The sequence below is a fragment of the Macaca mulatta genome, chromosome 3 (genome assembly GCF_049350105.2).
Source record: "Macaca mulatta isolate MMU2019108-1 chromosome 3, T2T-MMU8v2.0, whole genome shotgun sequence".
In the NCBI taxonomy this organism is placed as follows: Eukaryota; Metazoa; Chordata; class Mammalia; order Primates; family Cercopithecidae; genus Macaca; species Macaca mulatta.
The window spans coordinates 20,973,485-20,998,257 of NC_133408.1; the positions used below are offsets into that span (position 1 = coordinate 20,973,485).

A 24,773-nucleotide genomic window follows, 5' to 3' on the forward strand; every position below is an offset into this window, starting at 1 on the left:
GGAAGAAAAAAAGGTTCAGAGCCTTTTCACCTTTGGGGTCAACTTTATTTTCAAATTCATTATAAGTGCTTAAAATAGCTTTTGCCTGCTCTGAGTTCCGTGTTGAGAATTAATAAGACCACAGAGTTTGGAGGACACATCATGTACTCCTAAGTGGGGTTCTCGAATTTCTAAATGCTTTCACCTTCCTTATTTCCTTTGACACCTAAAACCCTGAAGTAACAGCAGAAATTATTGTACAACTTTAAAGATTAAAGAAAGCTTTTCACCAAAAGTTAAAGAGGTAAAGAGGCTTACACAGCATTCACTAAGTCACTTAGCTAATACCTGGTTGACCTGAGATTGGAACTTGGATTTTCTGAATATTACAGCAGGATACCAAGGTGGCAGACAGACGTGTTCCTGGAATCCTTATTCAGCATAAGAATTCATTCATTATTTCATCTGAAACAGTTAATTATTTTAAATACCTTTGAAATTATCATATTTATAAAATAATTAAAATGGTTGTCATAATCTTAACATGGAAATAGCTTCTATTTTACAAGTAAGAGGTTTAAAATGGAACTTTTGTAAAATGGTTAATTTTTTTTAAGCTGTTTGCTTTTTTCTCTCTTTTTTTTTTTTTTTTTGAGACAGACTTTTGCTTGGTCGCCCAGGCTGGAGTGCAGTGGCGCCATCTCAGCTCACTGCAAGCTCTGCCTCCTGGGTTCAAGGATTCTCCTGCCTCAGCATCCTAGGTAGGTGGGATTATAGGCTCCTGCTGCCACTCCCAGCTAATTTTTTTATTTTTAGTAGAGATGGGGTTTCACCATGTTGGCCATGCTGGTTTCAAATTCCTGACCTCAGGTGATCCCCCCATCTCAGCTTCCCAAAGTTCTGGGATTATAGGCATGAGCCACCGTGCCCAGCCTTTTTGAAGTTCAGGGGTACATGTTTAGGTTGGTTACATAAGTAAACTTGTGTCATAGGGGTTTGTTGTACAGGTTATTTCCTCATCCATGTATTAAGCCTAGTACCCATTAGTTATTTTTCCTGATCTCTCCCTCATCACCCCCTCCACCCTCCAAAAGGCCCCAGTGTCCATTATTCCTATCTTTGTGTTCCATGTGTTCTCATCATTTAGCTTCCATTTGTAAGTGAGAACATGCAGTATTTGGTTTATTGTTCCTTGCTAGTTTGCTAACGATAATGGCCTCTGACTCCATCCATGTCAGTAAATTAGGAGCTGCCTGTAACTAACTTTGAGCAAGCTAAAAACAAACAAACAAACAAAAACCCAATAATTCTTCAGTCAATGGGAACCATCCACAAAGTACAGTAAAATGATTGATATGTAGGCAATTATTACAGGGATTCCGGGGGTCAGATAACCCAGCATACCTTTATTTAATAAGTGGATCCTTTCAGAAAACAGATAAACTTCCATTTAACATCGTGCTATAAATTTACTTATTAAATATCCTGTACACACATAAGAATAACATCTTTTTAGTTATGAAGTTACAGGGATCAAAAATAAGATAAATATCTCCATGGACCAAAAATAGGACTAGAAATCTAAAGGTGTTAGTGCTGAAGCCTCTGGAGAAGGAAGACGGCAGGGGCAGCAGGAACTAAATTCCAAAGTCCTGAGCTCAAGGTGGGGGATCCTCATAGTTGGAGGCTGGAACCAGGCTCACTGCTTGGACCTTTGAGCTATTATAGGGCTGAGGTCAGCTCACCCATGTATTCGAGAGGATGAAATGACTGCAATAAAATAATACAATGGGCCGGGCGCGGTGGCTCAAGCCTGTAATCCCAGCACTTTGGGAGGCCGAGACGGGCGGATCACGAAGTCAGGAGATCGAGACCATCCTGGCTAACAAGGTGAAACCCTGTCTCTACTAAAAATAAAAAAAAATAAAAAAAATTAGCCGGGCATGGTGGCGGGCGCCTGTAGTCCCAGCTACTCGGGAGGCTGAGGCAGGAGAATGGCGTGAACCCGGGAGGCGGAGCTTGCAGTGAGCTGAGATCCGGCCACTGCACTCCAGCCTGGGCGACAGAGCCAGACTCCGTCTCAAAAAAAAAAAAAAAAAAATACAATGGAGTCATTGAAAATTAATTCAAAATAATATTCTTAATATTCTTAAAGACATAAAGGAAGAAACTCTCTGAACAAATTTGAAAGAGCAATGAAGAAAAATAGGCAGAAATGAAAAAAGTGTAGGATAAAAAGAGAAGAAAGAGGAGGAAAAAGAATTAGAAATACTGAAAGTAAAAAAAAAAAGTGTGGCACTGAAATTTTTTTAATTGCATAGAATTAGATCTGTAGAGAGATGTAATGAACTGGAAGATGAGGATTTCATGTAGGGCGTCAGAAAGGGGATGACGGACGCAATATTTCGCGACTCCTATTCTAATAATCAATTTATTGCCTCTTAGCTCCAAATTCACCCTTCAATACATGCTCTGTGAGAACAGATGGATTCCTTTCAGCATTTCTCTTATAAAGTGAGCATGACATTGACATTTCTCAGTCAAGAGCACTGGAAAAAAGGCTGTAGAGGGGAATATTACAAACATCATCTTTACTTATAGTCATTTATTTTCTTAAAAAACAAAATATGTGGAGCAAAGTGACAAAATGCTCATGGCAGTTTATTCTTGATAATGGGTACATGTTTATTTGCTAAGTGATCTTTTATATGTTTACACAAAAATGTTAAATTATCAAAAACTGTTTAAAAAATCAATTAGAGAGAGAAGGGCAGGGCATTACTGAGTTGTTGGCGTCCAGGTTGATGACTGAGCATGTTCAGCTTCCAGGCATCTGAATCCAACAAAACTGCCTAAAGCAAGGCTAAGCCTTTATTTCTCTACCACAGGGTAATTTGTTTTTAAATGTCTTGCACACTTTGTTGCTGAGGAAAGAAAATTAAGATTTCAGACGTACAGGCCAAATATATTTTCCTGCTTTCCACAACATCAACTTTGATTGGAGTGGCCAAAACCTTCAATGTAAGCAATTTAATCCAACAATGTTTGAAATTGTTGGATTAAATTCAAGACTAGCAAATTTGGATAGCCTAGGGGATTTAAGATGAGAGTAAGCACTTTTTAATGATATGGAATGCACTTAACGTCAAAGCAAACATACATTTTGAGAAATAAAATAGTTGAAGAATAAGAAATACTAATATCTAAATACATATACATACATGATTCAAGCTCTAATACCAAAATGCAAAACAACCCCCAGCATATGAAATGTTCAAACATAGCAAGTATAGGCTACCCCTAACCTACAAATGAAATACATACACATATGCATATATTTGTCTTAATGCTAAAAATGGATCTTAGAACATATTTTTCTGATGGAAATTATGTAACCTCTGGTGGCCAGGATGCTAACTATCTCACAAAAGCTTGTTCATTGAGCCACAAATTTATCAAAACTGAATTTTTACTTTGTTCGTATGGGGAAATAGTCCTAGTTCCAGTTGGTGAAATTAGGCCAAATGCCCATCTACTCTAATCTTCCCTACTTTTGATCATTACTCCAGAAAGGAGTTTGTGTATTGTATTCAATACAATCCAGAAAATGTATTGAAGGCAAGATGGTGTGATGAGTTTGAGTTTGGGCAGTTTACATTAGGTTGAGTGGTCATGAAGGCTTCTCTGACAAGGTGACGTTTGATCTAGAGCCTGAAAAGGTCCCAGAAATGAAGGAGAAGAGGATTTCAGGCCAGAGATTTAGGACAGGAAATAATTTGAGGTGGTCCAATAACAGGAAGAACACTGGTGTGGCTGGAGCATCATAACTGAGTGAATGAGTGGTAGAAAATGAGATAGTAGGCAGAAAGAAGTTGACACAGGTCAGATGACACAGAGTCTGGCAGACCACAATGCAGAGGTTGGATGTGACTCCTAAGCATAGCAAAAAGCCATGGGAGTTTTAAATAAGGGAGTGGAATGATCTGATCTGTATTTTATTTTAAAAGGTCACTTGCTGCCATGTGGTGAACAGATTGTGAGGGGTAAGAAAAGAAGCAGAGACACAACTGTGGAATTATCTCAGGGAGCAAGAGAAAGAGAAAGGGGGCTTTTCCTCAGATAATAGCACAGGCATAAAGACAAATGAGTAGATTCAGAATATGTTTTGGAGGTAGCATCAATAATAGTTGCTGATAGATTAGAAGGACAAAGTTAGACAAAGAAAAGCAGGATAACTTCTAGAAAAGAGGCCAGAACTATATTGTGTTATTAATTCAACAGATTTCTTTTTCTGGCAGCTTCCTATTATATTTTCATTCTGTCCTCATCTTGTTCACCACAGTTAAACTTCTAAAATAATTCAGATTATATCTTTCCTCTACCTTACCATTTTCAATATTTCCTTGTCACCTAACATGCACAACATCCTTTGCCTCCTGACAAAGTTTCGGCTTCCCTTCAGCCAAACCTTCCTCAAAGCCTGTGCTCCCGCCAAGCTGACCATTCACACTTTCATGCCTATTGTTTGTTGTGCTCAGAACACTCTTGATTTCTTCCTGTGTCTGGAAAAACTTACTCACCTTTCCAGTCTTAATAACCTCTGGCAGAATTCAATTATCCTGAGAACAAAACTGCCCTTGAATTAATTTCCCTCGTTGGGCTTTTTCACTGTGTATGATCATTAGCTGTGTCTCCATCTCTCCTGATAGACTATAGATTTTCAAGGGCAGGAACCTGGTGTTTTATCTTGTGGCATCATCATATCCTCCAGTGCAGACTGAGTGCTCATAAATGTGGTGGAAATAAATTAAGGTTTATCCTGCTATGGAACATCATAACTGGTAAAATGAAATATTTTCTCGGGAAATTTAAGATGTGAAAGCAAAAAGTCCATTTTAATCAAAACAGAACTAAATTTTGCAAGCAATCAAACTGTCTGTAAGTTGGGAGAGCATTCTCCCTAAACATAAATAATCCTTAAAAATACCATCTTTGCATATTTCTGTGCCAGTATTTTTTTAAAATTTTAATAAAAATGTTGAGGAGAAGTGCCATTACAGATGCCTTTGAAGTTCTGATAAAAGCTACTGGATCATTTCACAGATTCACAACTTTGAGAATAATTTTAGGGACTTTCAAGTCCACTTAAACCCATTTATGGGGTAGATCAAGACTAGGTCAAGGTATCTTCTGTAAGGTTCTAAAAAATATATGGTAAATCTTCTCTATGGTGGGAATATTGTCCGTATTGCCAATTTTCATTAACCTCCTAGTGGAAGTGTCTGATACTGTGGTTGGTTGAAATGTGCCTAAAAATAAAGGTGAAATCTTTGTTCAAGAAGGCACAGAGTTTTGACAGAATACCACATGAACAATACAACATCAATGTAAAACTGTTGGTGACTTTTCGCTTCAGATAGAATTCATTTGTAAGGCAATGACAGAGTCAACTTTTCAATCCATACCACCACAGGTCCTCTCTTGAAGGACAAAACAGCTAACAAGGAGACAGTACGACTCCAAACCAAAGATTAAAAACATTGAAAATACTACCTTTGACTGCTAAAGAAGTGGACTGAATTTTCTTTATGAAACATCAGCAAATATTTTATCTGTCTTTTCACATTTTCTTCTTTGATATCTAATTGTCCTGCCTCTAGAGGCCCTGTCATGAGTAACCTATGTGTGGGTGGACTGGAATGTATGGTATGTATGCATGTCCCAAATGAAACAATATTTTGCTGACCATTCTCTTTGGAATGAGATATACTCAAGAGTTCAATAGACTAGCAGTGCATCATGAATTCTTTAAAAGAAACACCTGGAAATATCATTCCTTAGTCAAGATCAGTACAAGATAAAGTAGGTCATTATTTGCTAATACTGATTGATGTTAATTTGAATGTTCCTTTTGGGTAAATTAGTTCTGATGTTTCTTATTGGAATTTGTTATTGAATTTGATGTCCATTCAGTGTACCACCTGTTTACAAAATGTAAGAACTAATAAAATACCTGAGCATATCTCTAGGTGAAAACTGATTGGCAGTGCTATTTAATTTAACCAGATGTCTTTAGTATACATATAGAGCAATATCAGTCTGGGCTAGTTAACATGATAGGTTAATTGATGAGGAAACCAAGGTTGCTGGTTTAATCTCTTAAAAACTGTTTCACCTGGATTACTTCAACTGCCTCTTAACTCATCTTCCTACTTTATTCTCTTTTAAAAATTTTTAATTTTATTTTATTTTAAGTTTCAAGATGCACATGCAGGATGTGCAGGTTTGTACATGGGTAAACAGGTAAACGTGTGCCATGGTGGTTTGCTGAACCTATCAACCCATCACCTAGGTAGTAAGCCCTGCATGCATTAGCTATTTATCCTGATGCTCTCCCTCCCTCTGCACCCCCTGACAGGCCCCAGTGTGTGTTGTTCCCCTCCTTTTGTTCATTTGTTCTCATTGTTCAGTTCCCACTTACAAGCGAGAAAACACAGTGTTTGGCTTTCTGTTCCTGCATCAGTTTGCTGAGAATAATGGCTTCCAGCTCCATGCATGTCCCTGCAAAAGACATGATCTCATATGTTTGTTGGCTGCAGAAAGCTCAACATCACTGGTCATCAGAGAAATACAAATCAAAAACACAAGGAGATACCATCTCATGCCAGTCAGAGCGGCAATTATTAAAAAATCAGGAAACAATAAATGCTGGCGAGGCTGTGGAGAAAGAGGAAGGCTTTTACACGGTTGGTGGGAATGTACATTAGTTCAAACATTGTGGAAGATAGTTTGGTGATTCCTCAAGGATCTAGAACCAGAAATACCATTTCACTCAGCAATCCTATTACTGGGTATATACCCAAAGGAACATGAATCATTCTACTATAAAGACACATGCACACATATGTTTATTGCAGCACTATTTACGATAGCAAAGACATGGAACCAACCCAAATGCTCATCAATGATAGGCTGGATAAAGAAAATGTGGTCCATATACACCATGGAATACTATGCAGCCATAAAAAGGCATGAGATCGGGTTCCGGCGGCAGGGATGGCAGCGATTCCCTCACCGGAAGTCGAGCCTCCGCCGTGGGCCTGCGAGAATCGAGGCACTCGCCGGCGTACCCATGTATAAAAGAGTTCACGGCCTGGTACCGGCGGATGTCGGTAGTCTACGGGATCGGCGCCTGGTCTGTGTTGGGCTCACTGTTTTACTACAACCGGACAATGGCGAAGTCATCAGACCGAAAGGATGGCTTAACAACTGAAACACCCAGTGAAGTATCTGAACACCCAAAAGGATTTTATGTGGAAACAGTTATCATATATAAAGAAGATTTTGTTCCAATTACAGAAAAGATCCTCAAGTATTGGAAATCGTGGACTGGTGGCCCTGGTGCAGAACCATGACTGGCTGCTGAATTCTGAAAACCAGGACTTGGTTCAACATTTAAATTTGATAGTTGCCTCGATTCCCATTGTGTTTGTGAAAAGTGTATGTATTTAAAATTGCTGTAAAACATAATCACTAATAATCTGCAGTAAATATTTTCTTGCAGGAATCTAAAAAAAAAAAAAAAAAAAAAAAAAGGAATGAGATCATGTCCTTTGCAGGGACATGGATGAAGCTGGAAGCCATCATCATCAGCAAACTAACACAGGAACAGAAAACCAAACAACGCATGTTCTCATTTATAAGTGGGAGCTGAACATTAAAAACTCATGGACACAGAGAGGGGAACAGCACATACCAGGACCTGTTGGGGGGTGGGAGTTGAGGGGAGGGAACTTAGAGGATAGGTCAATAGGTGCAGCAAACCACCATGGTACACGGATATCCGTGTAACAAACCTACGCTTTCTGCATATATATATATATATATATATATATATATATATATACACATACATACATATACATACACACACACACATCCTGGGTTTTTTTATAAGAAGAAATAAATTTTAAAAAGACATAATTTCATTCCTTTTTATGGCTTCATAGGATTCCATGGTGTATATGTACTGCATTTTCTTTTTCCAGTCCATCACTGATGGACATTTGGGTTGATTCCATGTCTTTGCTATTGTGAATAGTGCTGCAATGAACATACACGGGCATGTATCTTTATAATAGAATGATTTATATTACTTTGGGTATATACCTAGTAATGGGATTGCTGGGTGAAATGATCCTTCATTCTAGATCCTTGAGAAATCACCATACTATTTTCCACAATGGTTGAACTAATTTACAGCCCCACCAACAGTGTAAAAGCATTCTTATTTCTCTGCAGCCCTCACCAGCATCTGTTTCTTGTTTTTAATATCCCTACTTTATTCTCAATTTAGATAGTCTGTTCTCAGCCCAGCAACTAGGGTTATTTCTTTCAAAAACATGAGGTAAGATTATGCCACTGCTCTGCTCAAAACTCTTCAGTATTTTCCCTTTTTTACACAGAGTAAGAGCCAAAGTCTTAAATGGCCTACAAGTTACTCCATGATCTGGCCCCTTAACCTCTGACCTCATGTCCTGCCATTTTTCCCATATGCACTTTCCTTCAGCCACATTGACTTCACTGCTTGAGTATGTCAGATTCCCTTCAGGTCCCTATCCTAGCCGTGCCATCTGTCTGGAATGCTGTTACCCAGATGTCTCCTTGGCCAACTCCTTCATCACTTTCAAGTCTTTGTTTCCCAATTCTTCTACATCCCTTCTCCTGATCCTGACTGGCTCATTCTTTTATACCTTGTACAATTTTATAGCTTCTGACAATATTTATACTTATTTATTATGTGCATTGCCTGTTCCCCTGCCCCTCCAGGATGTAATCTCTTCAAGGACAGTTATCTTACTTAATGATATATTCCAAACATCTAAAATAGTATTTGGCACATAGTAAGCTCTCAATAAATATTTGTTGAATCAAATGAATGAATGGATTGGCTATACAGCCTAAGATTTTCTTATTAATTCATTCTAGGTATACAAAAATGTATAAGACTTGGAACTATCTTCCAAAAAACCACCTATAACCTTAGGAACTATATTAAATTGTTTGCAATGGATCACAAACAGGCCTGAGGGAAGGAGCAAGGATGGTTTTCCCAAAGCTATTCTACTTCAGGAAAAAAGTTGTAAGGATTCCAGTGATACTCCAAAAATGTAAATTACTGCCTAATTTCAGAAGTCAGAGTGATACCCTGATCCGGAGCCCCATCCCTTTCTTAAGGTAGTCAATTGTTAAAGAAATGGGATCTAAATTAATTGAAGCATTTGTTAAGTGTCAGAAGGCTGAGCTTTATTTAGGATGATATTGGTCAGGCAGCATCATAAATGATGGAGCTACCATCAATAAAAGTAGCATAATTTTTGCATTTCACAAATGAGGAGATTAAAGCAGCAGTGTCTTAGTCTGTCTGTTGCAGCTATAACAATGCCACAGACTGGGTAATTTATAAAGAAAAGAGGTTCATTTGGCTCATGATTCTGGAAGCTGGGAAGTCCAAGAGCATGACGCCAACATCTGGCAAGGGTCATCCTGTGGCAGAAGGCAGGAGGCAGAAGTGAGCACACGAGACAGAGAGAGAAATCAGGTCAAACTCATCCTTTTATCAAGAGCTCACTGCTGCAATAACTAATCCACACCTGGGATAATAGCTTTAATTCATTCATCAGAGCAGGACCTTCATGACCTCCTCATCTCTTACAGCTCCAACCTCCCAATACCATTATATTGCCAATTAAATTTCAACATGAGTTGTGGAACAAACGTTCAAACCGGAACACAGAGGGCAAAGATGTTAGTGTCTTAGACAACCACGTCAGTGGTCTAAGTTTGGAAATTCAGGTGGTCACATACACATAGCTGCTGAATTCTACTTTCATAACCAAGACACTGTCTCTGCATTGCCTTCCCAAATCCTCAGGGAGTGATAGCAGCCAAGTTTGAAATCTGTCCTTTCTTAACAACCCAACCTCTTCAACATGAGACATGTTCCGTAAATCCGTGTGAGTGCTGAGACACAAAGGTTCGTTGATATTGTGGGTGAAGACCTCAGGGTCAGGTGAGAGGAACACTGATAAGCCTTCAAGTCACAGACAAGCGCTGAGGTCCCCCAAGAAATACCTGTATGTTCCTGTGTGGAAATCTTCCGGCATCTCTTATAGGTTTAATAAAGAATTGTCTGGGGCTGGGTGCGGTCTCACGCCTGTAATCCTAGCACTTTGGGAAGCGGAGGTGGGAGGATAGCCTGAACTCAGGAGTTCGAGACCAGCCTGGGCAACATGGTGAAACTCTGTCTCTACTAAAAATACAAAAATTAGCCAGGCATGGTGGTGTGTGCCTGTAATCCCAGCTACTCAGGAGGCTGAGGCAGGAAAATCGCTTGAATCCAGGAGATGGAGGTTGCAGCGAGCCGAGACCATGCCACTGCACTACAGCCTGGGCAACAAAGCAAGACTCTGTCTCCAAAAAAGAATCGTCTAGGCTCTCTTGAATTTTGGAATACTCCTCCCCATTCCAGGAAGTTTTAATGTACCCCATTCCCCATCTGAGTCCTCTTTTCGACAGAAGAAAAAGGAGGATTTTTTTTTTTTTTTTTACAAACTAAATATAGCTCGATAGATAAATAAGTTTTCTGCTACATTTTTCTTTCAGTTGCAAGCCACTTCTTGGAAATAATTAGATTTATCTGACAAGATACTTGAAAGATTAGAAGTAATACCATATTAAAACTGTCTAATAATATGAAGTAAACAATGGATTGTAGAAGGACGGGCTTGACTAATCCTACTATAGAGCTGCTCTATTTCTTTCACAGTAACTCACTTTATTGATAGGTACGTTATTTTTAACCTTGATTATAGTCAAAATTTTAATTGGATAGATTATCCTAGTGAATTCTTAAATCCTGGCTAAACATTGCTTTTATTATTCCCTAGAATCCTTTCATTACTTGCTAGCTTATAGTTGAATTTTAATATTCAGTTAAGCAAAGGATTTTGAAGCAAATCAATTATCATACATTCCTTAAAATATATCAAACATTCTAGAGGCCAATATAAGTGAATCTTGAGTTTGACCATTATCATACATAATATGTGCAGATACTATTGCCTATTTAAACAGACAATTAAAAATTGATTATATTTTGGGAGATCTCTGTAAACTTATCAAAATTAGAGAACTTGTCATGTAACAGAATCGTTCAGCTTGATATTCTGCAATCAATATTTTTAAAGTGCAACTTTCAGAAGAATGTATTTCAGACTTTTAACTTTAATAGCAGTGGATTTGCTTGTAGTCACTGAAATCTCAAACTTTTTTCACAATTTAGCAGCCATTGGTCATCTATTAATAAATGCATTAATATTTATCAAATGACAAGTCTTTTTTAATGTGCTTTTAAAATGTGCTAAATACATTTTGCCCTACAGTTCAAGTTCGCTTTCAAAGGGCCCTTATAAACTATCAAACTGTCACAATGCAAATTACATAGTAAAAGAAATTATACAGTGATTTAAATAGAACTTCTTGGAAGGATGCATGGTCCTAGGATGCAATCAGTATTTTTCATTAAATACTGGCAATCAGATTATACAGCAAAAAGCCTACTCTGTACATATGATTGGCAGTGAAAAGTATTTTTAGACTTGGGTACTCACATTGGCTTTGCAAGTGGTATAAAGCAAAAAGCCAGAGTTCACCTTAAATATGGCAGCTTCTTACATTTCATACAACTGCTTCATTCTGTAGAATTTCAGGGACCAGAAAGAATTGCATGAACTGGAAAGAACCAAGTCAAAAAAGGTGGGGAGGGCTAGTGTGGAAACAAACTTCTGAGGGAAAAAATTGACCATATGAAGGAGCCTAAGAAAGTGAAATTTCACTTACGCCTTTTTTTAGTACTTAAAACATATTTTAAGCATGTCTTTTGTGTGAATGACGCTATAAGCATTGTGGGAGAAAAAGGATAAGTGCAAACTCTTTTGGAGATTTATACTAGAGTTATTGGAGTTCTTAGTATTACTTCAGAGCAAGCATAGAATCATATAAATGCTCCACGGGTTGGGGAGAAAGGGATCAGTTGTGAATAAAGAGATCAGGGAGACCGACACGGGTGGATCACTTGAACTCAGGAGTTCAGGACCAGCCTGGGCAACATAACAAAACTCCATGTCTACAAAAAAATACAAAAAATTAGCCGGGCATGATGGTGTGTTCCTATAGTTTCCAGCTACCTGGGGAGCTGAGGCAGGAGGATCACTTGAACGCCAGTGGTTGAGGCTGCAGTGAGCCAAGATTGTGCAACTGCACTCCAGCCTGGGTGACAAAGTGAGACCCTCTCAAAAAAACAAAACCAAAACAAAACAAAACAAAGCAAAAAAAAAAAAAAAAAAAAAAAGGAAGGAAAAGAAAAGGAAAGGAAAAGAAAGAAAAGGAGATCAGGGTGGATTTTACTGAAGGAGTAGCATTTAATATGGAGGAGACAAGGTGTACAAGAGTTGATTGGAAAACAGTAAGTGATCTAAGAGGGCTGAACAAAATAAAATAACCCTGGAAAGGAAGTTTGGACTAGTGTGTGGAAGGCACTGAAGGCCAGAGATCCAAAGCAATTCCCTAGGGCAACCGGTATGTTCTTAGATTACTTAACGTGCCTCTTGGCACATAGGACACAGAGTATGCAAGAGTTATTAGTTCACTGAACCAGTGATAAAAGAGACAAAAGCTCTTTAACTTACAAGGAAAAACTAGAGAAAACATGGGGAAAAAAGATTAGTACTATCATGCATACCACATTGAGTTGTGAAAAACATGTCCAGTTATAATTTTTCTATCTTCATTATTCATTTAATAAATATTTATTGAAGAAGTGTGATATAGTGGTGGGGAACATGTGGAGGAATTGGTTTGGGTTCACTTAGGCCTGCCTTCAGATCTCATGCCCATCAACTGCTTAGTCTAAGCCTCAATTTTCTCATCGGTTAAATGGGCATAATGCTGCTTCCTTGCAGAGTTACTGTGCACATTAAGTGAGATACTGTGAGTAAAAGCCTTATTACATGACCTGACACGTGGTTAGTGCTCAAATAAGTTAGTTCCCTCTCACTCTGGCCCTTTTTTATACACTCTGTCTCTTCCTCCAGTCTATTGTCTCCCTACACTAGGAAACTAGGGCCACTTTTGTGTTGCTCTAAAGGAATAGCTGAGGCTGAGTAATTTATAAAGAAAATAGGTTTATTCGACTCACGGTTCTGCAGGCGATAAAAGAAACATGACACCAGCATCTGTTTCTGATGAGGGCCTCTGGCTGCTTCCATTTACAGTGGAAGGCAGAAAGGAGCTGGTATGTACAGAGATCACATGGTGATAGAGAAAGCAAGCACAGGGAAGGTGCAAGGCTCTTTTTGACAACCAGGTCTTGGGAGAACTAACAGAGTAAAAACGAATTACTGTGAGTACCAAGGCATTCCTGAACCATCTTCCCCCACAACCAAAACACCTCCCATTAGGCTCCACCTCTGACACTGGGGATCAAATTTCAACATGAGATTTGGAGGGGGGTCAAACAAACCAAATGAGAGCGATCATTTTCTCTATTCTGCAGACCCTAGGATTACATCTAAACGTAAGCGAGAATAATTTCTGGAGCCCCCACCCAACGTCTGGGACTCAACTCAGGTCATCCTCTGTATAGTAGTTTCTCTCTTACCTTGGGCCTGGTGTTTTTCCTCTTTGGACTTTTGCCCAGTCACCCTTTTAGAGCCCTGGTCTTTCTAAGACCAAACCTCTGTCCTCTCCTTGCTAAACTCCACAACTCCCATTTTATCCCCTTTTCTTACTGGCTGCGCTGCCCTGGAACTTGGTCTGGTCAATAGGTTTTTGTTACTGATGAACTTCACTGATATTTAGGGTCTGACTAGTCTCCACAGTATTGCCTACTTCTGGATTGGGTCCTGGGCTTGTATCTTGCAAACCACTTGCTTTTTATGGAACTGAGCCACCTCTCCCCACAGCAGCTTTGTGGGAGCACTAACTTGGATCTTTTGCCACACCACTGGAATTTCCCCTGGACCCTGCAACTAAGGAAGTGACTGTGTGTGTATTGAGGGTTGGCATGGCTCCTGGTCCTAGTCTCAGCCTCCAGGGATCTGTGCCAGGCCTGCCCACGTCTGCAGCATTCTTAAAGGTACAAAGATGACCAAGCCCAGTTCTTAGACTTAAGGATCATATAATATAGTAGGCAATATGAAATGAGTGCAAGACTAAGGGCCGTGCAAGGCAGAATATGGTAGGTGTGTCAGGGAAGTACAAAGCACCCTGTGAATTCACAGAAGCAAGATTTCAATCACATTGTTGAACTGCCATGGTGAAAGCAACATTGGAGCTAGGCTTTCAATGATAGATATCAACGGACAGATAAACGAAAAGACATGGCTAGGACAGGGAAGCAATATGAACAAAGACACAGAGGTAGCTAAATGATACCAAGGGAAGAATAAGTAGTAGGTGGGGGAGCTGGAGAGAATCTGTTCTGCATCCAGATTGTGAAAAATGTTAAATGCCTGGCTAGGAGAAAAGCACTTACTATGATGACTATTCCAGACCAGGACTATAGTATACAGCCACACAGGCTATGCACGGCCAACTCCAGGGGTCCCATTCATATGCATTAGGGGTTGGCAAACCTTTTCTGTTTTATCTAGCCTGAGAGTAAATATTTTAGGCTTTGCAGGCCACGTGGTCTATGTTGCAACTACTCAACTCTGCCTTTGGAGGGCCAAAAAAGTTATAGACAATGCGTAAACACATGAATTTGGATGTAGCCCAATAAAATTTTATTTATAGACACTGAAATTTGAATTTCACAAAATGTTACTCTTTTCACTTTTTAAGTCACTTAAGAATGTAAAAACAGAATGTTCTTAGCTAACAGGTCATACACAAACAGGCGGCAGACCAGACCTGGCCCCCAGGATGTAGTGTGCTGACACCTGATAAAGACTCAGTGTGGGCTGGGCGTGGTGGCTCACGCCTGTAATCCCAGCACTTTGAGAGGCCAAGGCAGGTGGATCACTTGAGATCAGAAGTTCAAGATCAGCCAGGCCAACACAGTGAAACCCCATTTCTACTAAAAGTACCAAAAAATTAGCCAGGCATGGTGGCATGCACCTGTAATCCCAGCTACTTGGGAGGCTGAGGCAGGAGAATCACCTGGACCCTGGAGATGGAGGTTGCAGTGAGCCAAGATCGCACCATTGCACTCCAGCCTGAGTGACAGAGTAAGACTCTGTCTCAAAAAGAAAAAAGAAAAAGAAAAAAAAAAAGACTCAGTGTAAATGATACTAAGTTGTGAGACACATTGATGGTGTTTGTTAAAGACCAGCATGATGCAGTTTTGTCTGTATAAGAAATAGACAAGAGGGAAGAGAGATGTAAAAAGGGAATCCCATTCTGATGGTACTGCCGTAGTTCAAGTAGAGAGAGAGAGAGACAGAGAGCGAGAGAGAGAGAAAGAGAGAGAGAGAGAGTGTGTGATATTGTTGACGTATTTCTGAACTGTCATGTAGAAAGTGACATTTGAGCTAGGCTTTCTATTTAAATACAGCTATTTTTCTATACTTTTTCCTCCAAATTGTCTACACAATGTACCATCAACCTGGCACCGTGACCCGCTTGCAGGATGTCTTTTATGAAAGTGAATGGCAGACGTGTCTTAAAAGAATAAAAGGAGAAAAGCAATCATTCTCAAGGTTATAATCTTTGAGGGGGAAAAGGGGAAGAAACTCAAACCCTTGAGTGGAGGCAGTAGTATAAATTGTCAGCAAAATAAAACAAAGAAGCCTTCACTTTGCAATAACTTGCTCCTCTTTTTATCACAAGATCATATGAAACATCTTAGAAAATTCATTGTGCTTTCTGTTACCCTCCATTTTAAAAGCCAGCAACTTGGGAATGTTTCAGAATATTGATTCAGTGAACTTCTGTTGTACAAAGCTTTATCTCATTGTTGATATGCTGTCTGCATTCCAGCATGTGACTATGGGTATCTATTTGCGTCTGGCCTTATTGGATCCATGTTCTTTTGTTCATCACAGTAGAGCTATGTGGGCCAATGACTAGGCAGGAAAATTCCATGACAAGATTCAATTAGGAAATTATCATCTGGATTTTTATGTGTTTGCTACTAGAGTACTAACTGGTTTATCATCTTTAATACTTTAGTCTTTGAATGTGTTATTTTTAAATGACTGTAAAGATGTTACTAATATTTAGCATGTGTGTACAATACATACATGAGCAGCAAGAAACATCTTCCAATCATAATGGGTGAAGTTTCTACTGAGGCAAATATCTGCTTACTATATGAAATACTTATCTATCACAAATGGATACACACAAAGGGTAAACTTTCTCACAGATAATAAATGGCATGCCACAATAACGTCAGTTAGCAAGAAATTCCCCATACGGATAATGTGTTCATTTGGCAGGGAATTGAAACAGATAATTTGGATTCCTTTTACCCTAATGTTGTAAAAGTCTGCTGAGGAATTCTAGAAGACCCAAATCACTAGTAAAATCATAGAAAAATCCACATATTTGAGTATTTTGTATTAAATGTATTTAAAAGATTAGATTTTTTATGATACTTCTTTGAATAGATAACACTATAGGATATCATTATTAACGTTAATATTTTACCATCTGTAACAAACTTGAAGTGACTAACAAAATTATTATATATAAATTCAGTATCTTTTTGAAGTCTGACAACAGATGTACTCAGTACTCAAATATATAAAATCTAATGTTATCAAAAGATTTTAATATATCTTTAAATACATTCTAATGAGATTTTTCAAATAGCTGATATTTTGTCAGTATCATACCTTGTGCTAAGTACACATGAATCCCTGGAACAATAGACGACGTTGCACAATAGCCAATGTCCTCCAGCAACAGAACAGAAGATATCACACAAGCTACCAGTATTGGATTCATTCACTGTTGAATGAATTTTGCTTTCACTAATCTTAAGTGTTTGTTATATATCTGAATTTCTTTGGCATTTTCTTCATGCTCCATACATAGAAAATAAACCAACGCTGATACATAAACAGCTCCCTACTTCACTGGCTAAGTATCACAGCTGTTAAGCCAGCAGGTCTGGAAATGATACCATTCTCTATGGCTCTAACAATGAGATAACTTTATAAATATTGATGTAAAATAGGAATGTAATTCATTTTATCTTATCTGGGCAGGTTTTCTATGCTCCGTACTGCATTATTCATGTACTGGCATTTGAACGGTTGCCTACATTTGGAAATTCTGTTTACAAACTTTTACATTCGGGACTTACAAACCTTTCTGATATAAGCAGGATAAGTATTTTCCCCCATTTCATGAGTTTGAAAATAGAGTTCCAGAGCAGATACCTAAATTGAAGCCATGTGAATAGTGACTGGTTCAATGAGATCTTACATCCAGCCCTGCTGAATCCTATTCTGTGCTCCCTACATTGCATCACACTGCATCTTAAGAAGATCATTCCAGAGTTGGTTGCTGTATCAAACTGAGGAGTGCTCACCAATAGCCAGGTCTCCTCTCCTTCCAGAGCACTTAGAAGAACATACTTCCCAGTCAGCCCTAAACCCTAGTTGGGTGGAATCATGGTACTAGCTCTGACCAGTAGGCTATGAGCAGGAATGAGCTGTGTCACTTCTGGAAGGAGTTGGATAAAAGCCTTCATGAGATCCTCAGTAGCAAACATGGAAGCCATAAGATTGAGATGGTGGGCCGGGCGCGGTGGCTCAAGCCTGTAATCCCAGCACTTTGGGAGGCCGAGACGGGTGGATCACGAGGTCAGGAGATCGAGACCATCCTGGCTAACACGGTGAAACCCCGTCTCTACTAAGAAATACAAAAAACTAGCTGGGCGAGGTGGCGGGCGCCTGTAGTCCCAGCTACTCGGGAGGCTGAGGCAGGAGAATGGCGTGAACCCGGGAGGCGGAGCTTGCAGTGAGCTGAGATCCGGCCACTGCACTCCAGCCCGGGCGACAGAGCGAGACTCCGTCTCAAAAAAAAAAAAAAAAAAAAAGATTGAGATGGTGGAGCTATAGGATGCAAAATCCTGGATCACTGAGTCACTGCATAGAGGAGAGCTACCCTGGAGAGTCATCTGACTTAAGCAGGCTTTGATTAGGAAGAAATAAACTTTTTCAGTAAAGCCACTGAGATCTGAGGGTCACTTGTCACTGCAGCATAATCTCAGCTTATTCTAGTAAAACTCATCCACATCCTTTCTACAGCTACTATCAGTATTATACTATTATTATCTCCTAATATATCATTTCCAGTTAAGATGTTAAAGGAAATGCAAAAACGGATCTTTGGTGCTGTGGAGAAAATAAAATAGTAAAAAGGGATAGGAAGTTATTAAGGTTTAGGTGCCACAATTTTAAATCAGTGGTCAAGAAAGAACTCACATAAAATGTAACATTTGACCAATGACTTAACACCATATGGACATCTGCAAGAAATACATTCTAGGAAAAAGGGAATTGTCAAGCATTTGATGTTTTAGGAGCGGCCAAGAGGTCAGTATAGCTGAATACAGTGACTGAGAGGAAGGAATGTAAAGAGCAATGAGGTTAGAGAGACAAGGAGAACAAGGCATATCATGGAGGTTATTGTAAGGACTTTGCCTTTTACTCTGAGTGAAATCAGAAGCCTTTGAGTGTGGTGCAGTGTAGCAATATGGTTTGATTTCTATTTTTAGAGGACCGTTTTCTAAAAGCAGATTTATGGCATTGAACAGCTATTTACAATGGAGGGTGTTGCAATATAATGTGGATTCGATCATGTGTTATTCTGATACATGGGCTAATCCTCAGTAAACCAATGCTAGTGGTCTTAGTTCACAGTGCACATTATGTTGATGATAATCAGGCTTCTATCTAAGTTTCTTAATACCTTAAGCTGCAATCCTCTGATTTGAAACACTCGCCATAAAGTTATGAAATGGATCCCTGCAAGGATCTTTATTCTCCAGAATCTCCATAGTAAATCATCAAAAATAGTTGGATGTAATTTCATAGCATATGAAACCATCACTTGGAGTGTCCTAAGTGATGATAGAATGAATGTGTTGATCTTACAAACTATTTACTTTGTCATTTCCACTTCAGTACCCAAAAGACAGCTTTCACTCAGCATCTCCAAAAAGTGAAGTCATTCTTCATCCCTATCTACCTATTCCAGAACTTGTGCCCATTGTATTCCTTTACTCCATTCAGAAAGCTCCCATTACCACAATAGCTTAAGTCAGAAACCCCAGAGATTGGTAACCATTTCTAAAAGCTTTTTCTTTTACATACCCCCTCAAATTCAGCTTTCCCACAAGCCAACCCAGCCTCAAATCTAGTCCTTATTCCCTTTCTTGCGAATTGCTAGAACAAACCTCACAGGTCTCTCTGGCCTTCTGGTTGTGTCACTCCTCTTTCCGCAAGAATGTGCTAAACTCTTTGGGCTTAAAGACCCCTCATAATCAAGTTCCCGCCTGCATTTTTAGCAACAACCCTTGCCACTTATGTATTACAACATTTGCTGCAGCCACACAGAGCTGCTTGTTGTTTTCCAAGCATCCTAAGCGATTTCACACATCTGTGACTTTGCAAATGCCATGCCCTCTCATGGGATATTTTCTTGCCTTGTCTAACTGGCAACTTTCTCTTGCTTTCAGCCTCTGTTTATACATTGTCATTTATAGTCTCCCTTGACCTCACCTTCAAGATCCCTCATAGGTAACTTTATTTCAGTGGTGACTTTGAGCTTACATCTGTCATCTCCACAAGACAACTCTCTATATGTCACACCCCCAAAACAAAGGCACATACATAATAGGTGTTCATATGTGTTGAATGAATTAATAACTCTAAATACCATTCTGGCTCCAATGCCTGGTATTACCATAATTGGGAGGATTTCATGTCTGTATCTCAACACCCATCCTGTGATGCCCAGTGGGTAGAAAATGGCATTTATTATCATTTCCTTCATGAGGGAAAATGTAATTTCTTTCAGCAGTTTGTTGGGTAACTTGAAAATAAAACAGTATTTTAATATTGAGCTTGTTTTTACTTGAAGTGGCTGCCTCTTTTTCGGCATTTTATCACCCCAGATTGATTTATCTTTGTAATTCTTCTTTGGCTCACAGCTATTGCTATTAAATAATTGCCTTTCTTCTTAATGCTGACATCACCAGATGCTATGAGTATAAAAGAGAAACCCATTGAGAAAAATCAGCCCCTGGTTTCTTGGTTCATCTGGAAATCTGAATTTTAAAATTTGTGTAAAGATAGATTGCATTAAAGAGAGCATATTCTAAAATTAATAATAGAATAATGAGAAATGTAAAGACATCTAATGTTTTAAAGGGATTACATTTCAGCAATGCAACATTGTTTAGTATTTATATTTGGCTCTTTTTTCCTTACTATAGTATAGCATATGTTCTGAGATGGGACATTGCTGTTTTTGCCTCATCAACTTGAAACCTCTCTGTAGTCAGCATAAGGCATGTTTTGTTGAATACTGCAATAATATGCTGTTGTAACTGGTGGCTGAGTCATCTGTTTTTACAGGATTGTTACTGTAAGGAGCTGAGACATATGTCTCATGTGTCAAAATTGAGTGTGAATTTTAAAGTCAAAAATAAAATGAACCCTTGAACATACTCAAGTGAAAATCACAGCAACCTGTGGGCTGAGGGCTTTCGTAGCTACTATTTGATTTTTTCGAAGTTGCGTTATTACACTGTTGGTATTTCCATGCAGTGTGGAAAAATACAAGCTCAAAGCTTATAAGTACTGCTATGAAAAGGATGATATTATGGATTTTTCTACTTTCTCTGTGATCAGCTTTTTAAACCAGGGATCCTGTGTTTCTGGTCCCTAAGGGCTTCATTTGCCTTTAGGGTTACCAGTGGTCAAGTGGCCAAATGAGGGGTCAGGGTCATTTTAGCAAGTGGGCACCCACCTCGATTGACCAGGGACCCCCATGAGAGGTCTGTGCATCTTTTGTACCTGTTTCTCTTTCCTACAGTGAAAGAATTCACAGCATGGGCACCTGGGTCAGGTATCCAGGGTAAGATTAACAGCACAGGAGATGTTGATGATGGTAACACATGGAGATCTTCTTCATACCAAAAACACTGAGTTCACTCTGCTGTTGCATCATGATTTGACACTGAGACTAGAACCAGAAAACCTTCTTCAGGGAAGTTGAGTTTGAGAGTGTAGCTGCCCCTAGAGTTCACCTTCAGGTCTCCTTAAAGCTCCTGTGTCTCCTTACTTAGCCTTGGCCCAGGATGCTTTAGAAAACACAATACAATGACAGTCAAAAATAATAGTATTTATGGGATTCATGGATCCAAAAGTGCAATGAAACTTCATTAACATAATAGTGAAGAGAAAACCCCCTACATGTCAGAAGAACATCACAGTGCAGATAAAGTAAGCAGGGGCATGTCGATGAGAGCATGACTGTAGGCTAGAGGCATGATGACCTAGAATTAAAGTAAAATTAATGGGTGAGAATTAAAGTCTAGCTAGGGAAAAGAAAGAGGACATCAAATTTCTCAAAGGCCCCTTTTCTAGATTAAGAGGGAAATCCAAACCTTCCTATCATCAACAGAAGAGTGATTACCTTTGGGAAATGGGTGGTCAATTGACTGTAATGGGCACCAGGGGCCTATTGAGATGCTGGATGCATGCTATATGTTGGTGTGGTCATAGTTCCATGGGCATATACATAAAATCATAAAATTCATCATGTAGCATATTTAATATGTATATATTGTACTGCTGTGAATTATATCTCAATAAAGGATTAACAAAGCAGAAAAAGGGCAAAAGTGGGGCAGTACCTTGATTTTATGTATCTCCCAAGACTAAATAGTTCCTTAATGCCATGTTATCTCAATTTCTTCTCTCACACTTACGAAAAGCATTAAAAACCTTTTTTGTTTTTTTATATTAACCTAGTTTCTCCAAAATGTCCTCTTTCTCTGGTGTTATGTAAACAGTAACTTCCTTTCATTTTGTTAAACAGCAGCTCATGATTAGCTATGTGGCTCTGCCACTGCCCTCATAAACTCAGTCTCCAACTTTATGATTATATTGGCTTAATTTAACTTGATAATAATGATAAGGGTAATAGCTAATGTGCATTAAGCATTTAATGTTCCAGGCACTCTGGTTATATACACACACTTATTTAATTCTCTTAACAACCTTTAGGTACAATAAATACGTATTATTTTTCTTACACAAAAATATTGAAGCTTAGCAAGATTGAGCAGCCAATGCACAGCCACATTGTGAAATGTGGCAGAAATTTAGGTCTGTCTGTTATCAGAGCTCAATCTTAAGCTCTCTGGACTGCACCATCTTCCAGCAGCCTCCAAATTCTCTTGTAGAAGCACATCTTTCTTTGCAACTTGGGCTTTTATTGCTTTTTACTTTTTGCATGCTTGGGGATAACAAGTTTTGGAGGGAATGTTAATTCAAAATAATTTACTTTACTTTGGTGACCATGAGGCATCAAGTGTGATTAACAGCATCAAAACAATAAAATTGAGCAAAGAGGGGCCTTGTTTTCTTTCAGATTTCATCTCTGAGTTATGTTTAAATTCATACAAATTTTCTAGTTCACAGAACTTTCTCCTTTCAGCATAAACATTTTAAAAGTATTTTAACCATCTTTCAAAAATGCAAAATATAGCCTGAATATGTTCCTAACTTCTTCAACAGAACACAGCTTCTACCATGTATTAATTTGTATTCGGGGACGTGAATGGAACTGGAGATCATTATGTTCAGTGAAATAAGCCAGGCACAGAAAGACAAACTTAGCATATTCTCACTTTTTGTGGGATCTAAAATCAAATCAATTGAACTCATGGACATAGAAAGTAGAAGGGTGGTTACCAGAGGCTGGGAAGGGTAGTCGGGGAATCAGATGAAGGTGAGGATGGTTAATGGGTACAAAACAATAGAAAGAATGAATAAGCCAATTTTCCCAGCACCATTTATTAAATAGGGAATCCTTTCCCCATTTCTTGTTTTTCTCAGGTTTGTCAAAGATCAGATGGCTGTAGATGTGTGGTATTATTTCTGAGGACTCTGTTCTGTTCCATTGGTCTATATCTCTGTTTTGTTACCAGTACCATGCTGTTTTGGTTACTGTAGCCTTGTAGTATAGTTTGAAGTCAGGTAGCGTGATGCCTCCAGCTTTGTTCTTTTGACTTAGGATTGTCTTGGCAATGCGGGCTCTTTTTTGGTTCCATATGAACTTTAAAGCAGTTTTTTCCAATTCTGTGAAGAAACTCATTGGTAGCTTGATGGAGATGGCATTGAATCTAAAAATTACCTTGGGCAGTATGGCCATTTTCATGATATTGATTCTTCCTATCCATGAGCATGGTATGTTCTTCCATTCGTTTGTGTCCTCTTTTATTTCACTGAGCAGTGGTTTGTAGTTCTCCTTGAAGAGGTCCTTTACATCCCTTGTAAGTTGGATTCCTAGGTATTTGATTCTCTTTGAAGCAATTGTGAATGGAAGTTCATTCCTGATTTGGCTCTCTGTTTGTCTGTTACTGTTGTATAAGAATGCTTGTGATTTTTGCACATTAATTTTGTATCCTGAGACTTTGCTGAAGTTTCTTATCAGCTTAAGGAGATTAATAAATGGTGCTGGGAAAATTGGCTAGCCATAAGTAGAAAGCTGAAACTGGATCCTTTCCTTACTCCTTATACGAAAATTAATTCAAGATGGATTAGAGACTTAAATGTTAGACCTAATACCATAAAAACCCTAGAAGAAAACCTAGGTAATACCATTCAGGACATAGGCATGGGCAAGGACTTCATGTCTAAAACACCAAAAGCAACGGCAACAAAAGCCAAAATTGACAAATGGGATCTCATTAAACTAAAGAGCTTCTGCACAGCAAAAGAAACTACCATCAGAGTGAACAGGCAACCTACAGAATGGGAGAAAATTTTTGCACTCTACAATTCTGACAAAGGGCTAATATCCAGAACCTACAAAGAACTCAAACAAATTTACAAGAAAAAAACAAACAACCCCATCAAAAAGTGGGCAAAGGATATGAACAGACATTTCTCAAAAGAAGACATTCATACAGCCAACAGACACATGAAAATATGCTCATCATCACTGGCCATCAGAGAAATGCAAATCAAAACCACAATGAGATACCATCTCACACCAGTTAGAATGGCAATCATTAAAAAGTCAGGAAACAACAGGTGCTGGAGAGGATGTGGAGAAATAGGAACACTTTTACACTGTTGGTGGGATTGTAAACTAGTTCAAACATTATGGAAAACAGTATGGCAATTCCTCAAGGATCTAGAACTAGAAGTACCATATGACCCAGCCATCCCATTACTGGGTATATACCCAAAGGATTATAAATCATGCTGCTATAAAGACACATGCACACGTATGTTTATTGCGGCACTATTCACAATAGCAAAGACTTGGAATCAACCCAAATGTCCATCAGTGACAGACTGGATTAAGAAAATGTGGCACATATACACCATGCAATACTATGCAGCCATAAAAAAGGATAAGTTTGTGTCCTTTGTAGGGACATGCATGTAGCTGGAAACCATCATTCTCAGCAAACTATCGCAAGAACAGAAAACCAAACACCACATGTTCTCACTCATAGGTGGGAACTGAACAAT

At 38.8% G+C, this 24,773-nt stretch overlaps 1 protein-coding gene and 1 pseudogene across 7 annotated transcripts in view; both read left to right on the forward strand.

Annotated features, from left to right (window-relative positions):
- Window positions 1-24,773, forward strand: part of CYYR1 (cysteine and tyrosine rich 1) — a 106,303-nt gene that overhangs the window by 41,863 nt on the left and 39,667 nt on the right. The gene's annotated exons all lie outside the window — the stretch shown is intronic.
- Window positions 6,968-7,588, forward strand: LOC114676829 (small integral membrane protein 26 pseudogene; annotated as a pseudogene). The gene has a single exon (XR_013414948.1). The product of XR_013414948.1 is annotated as a small integral membrane protein 26 pseudogene (transcript).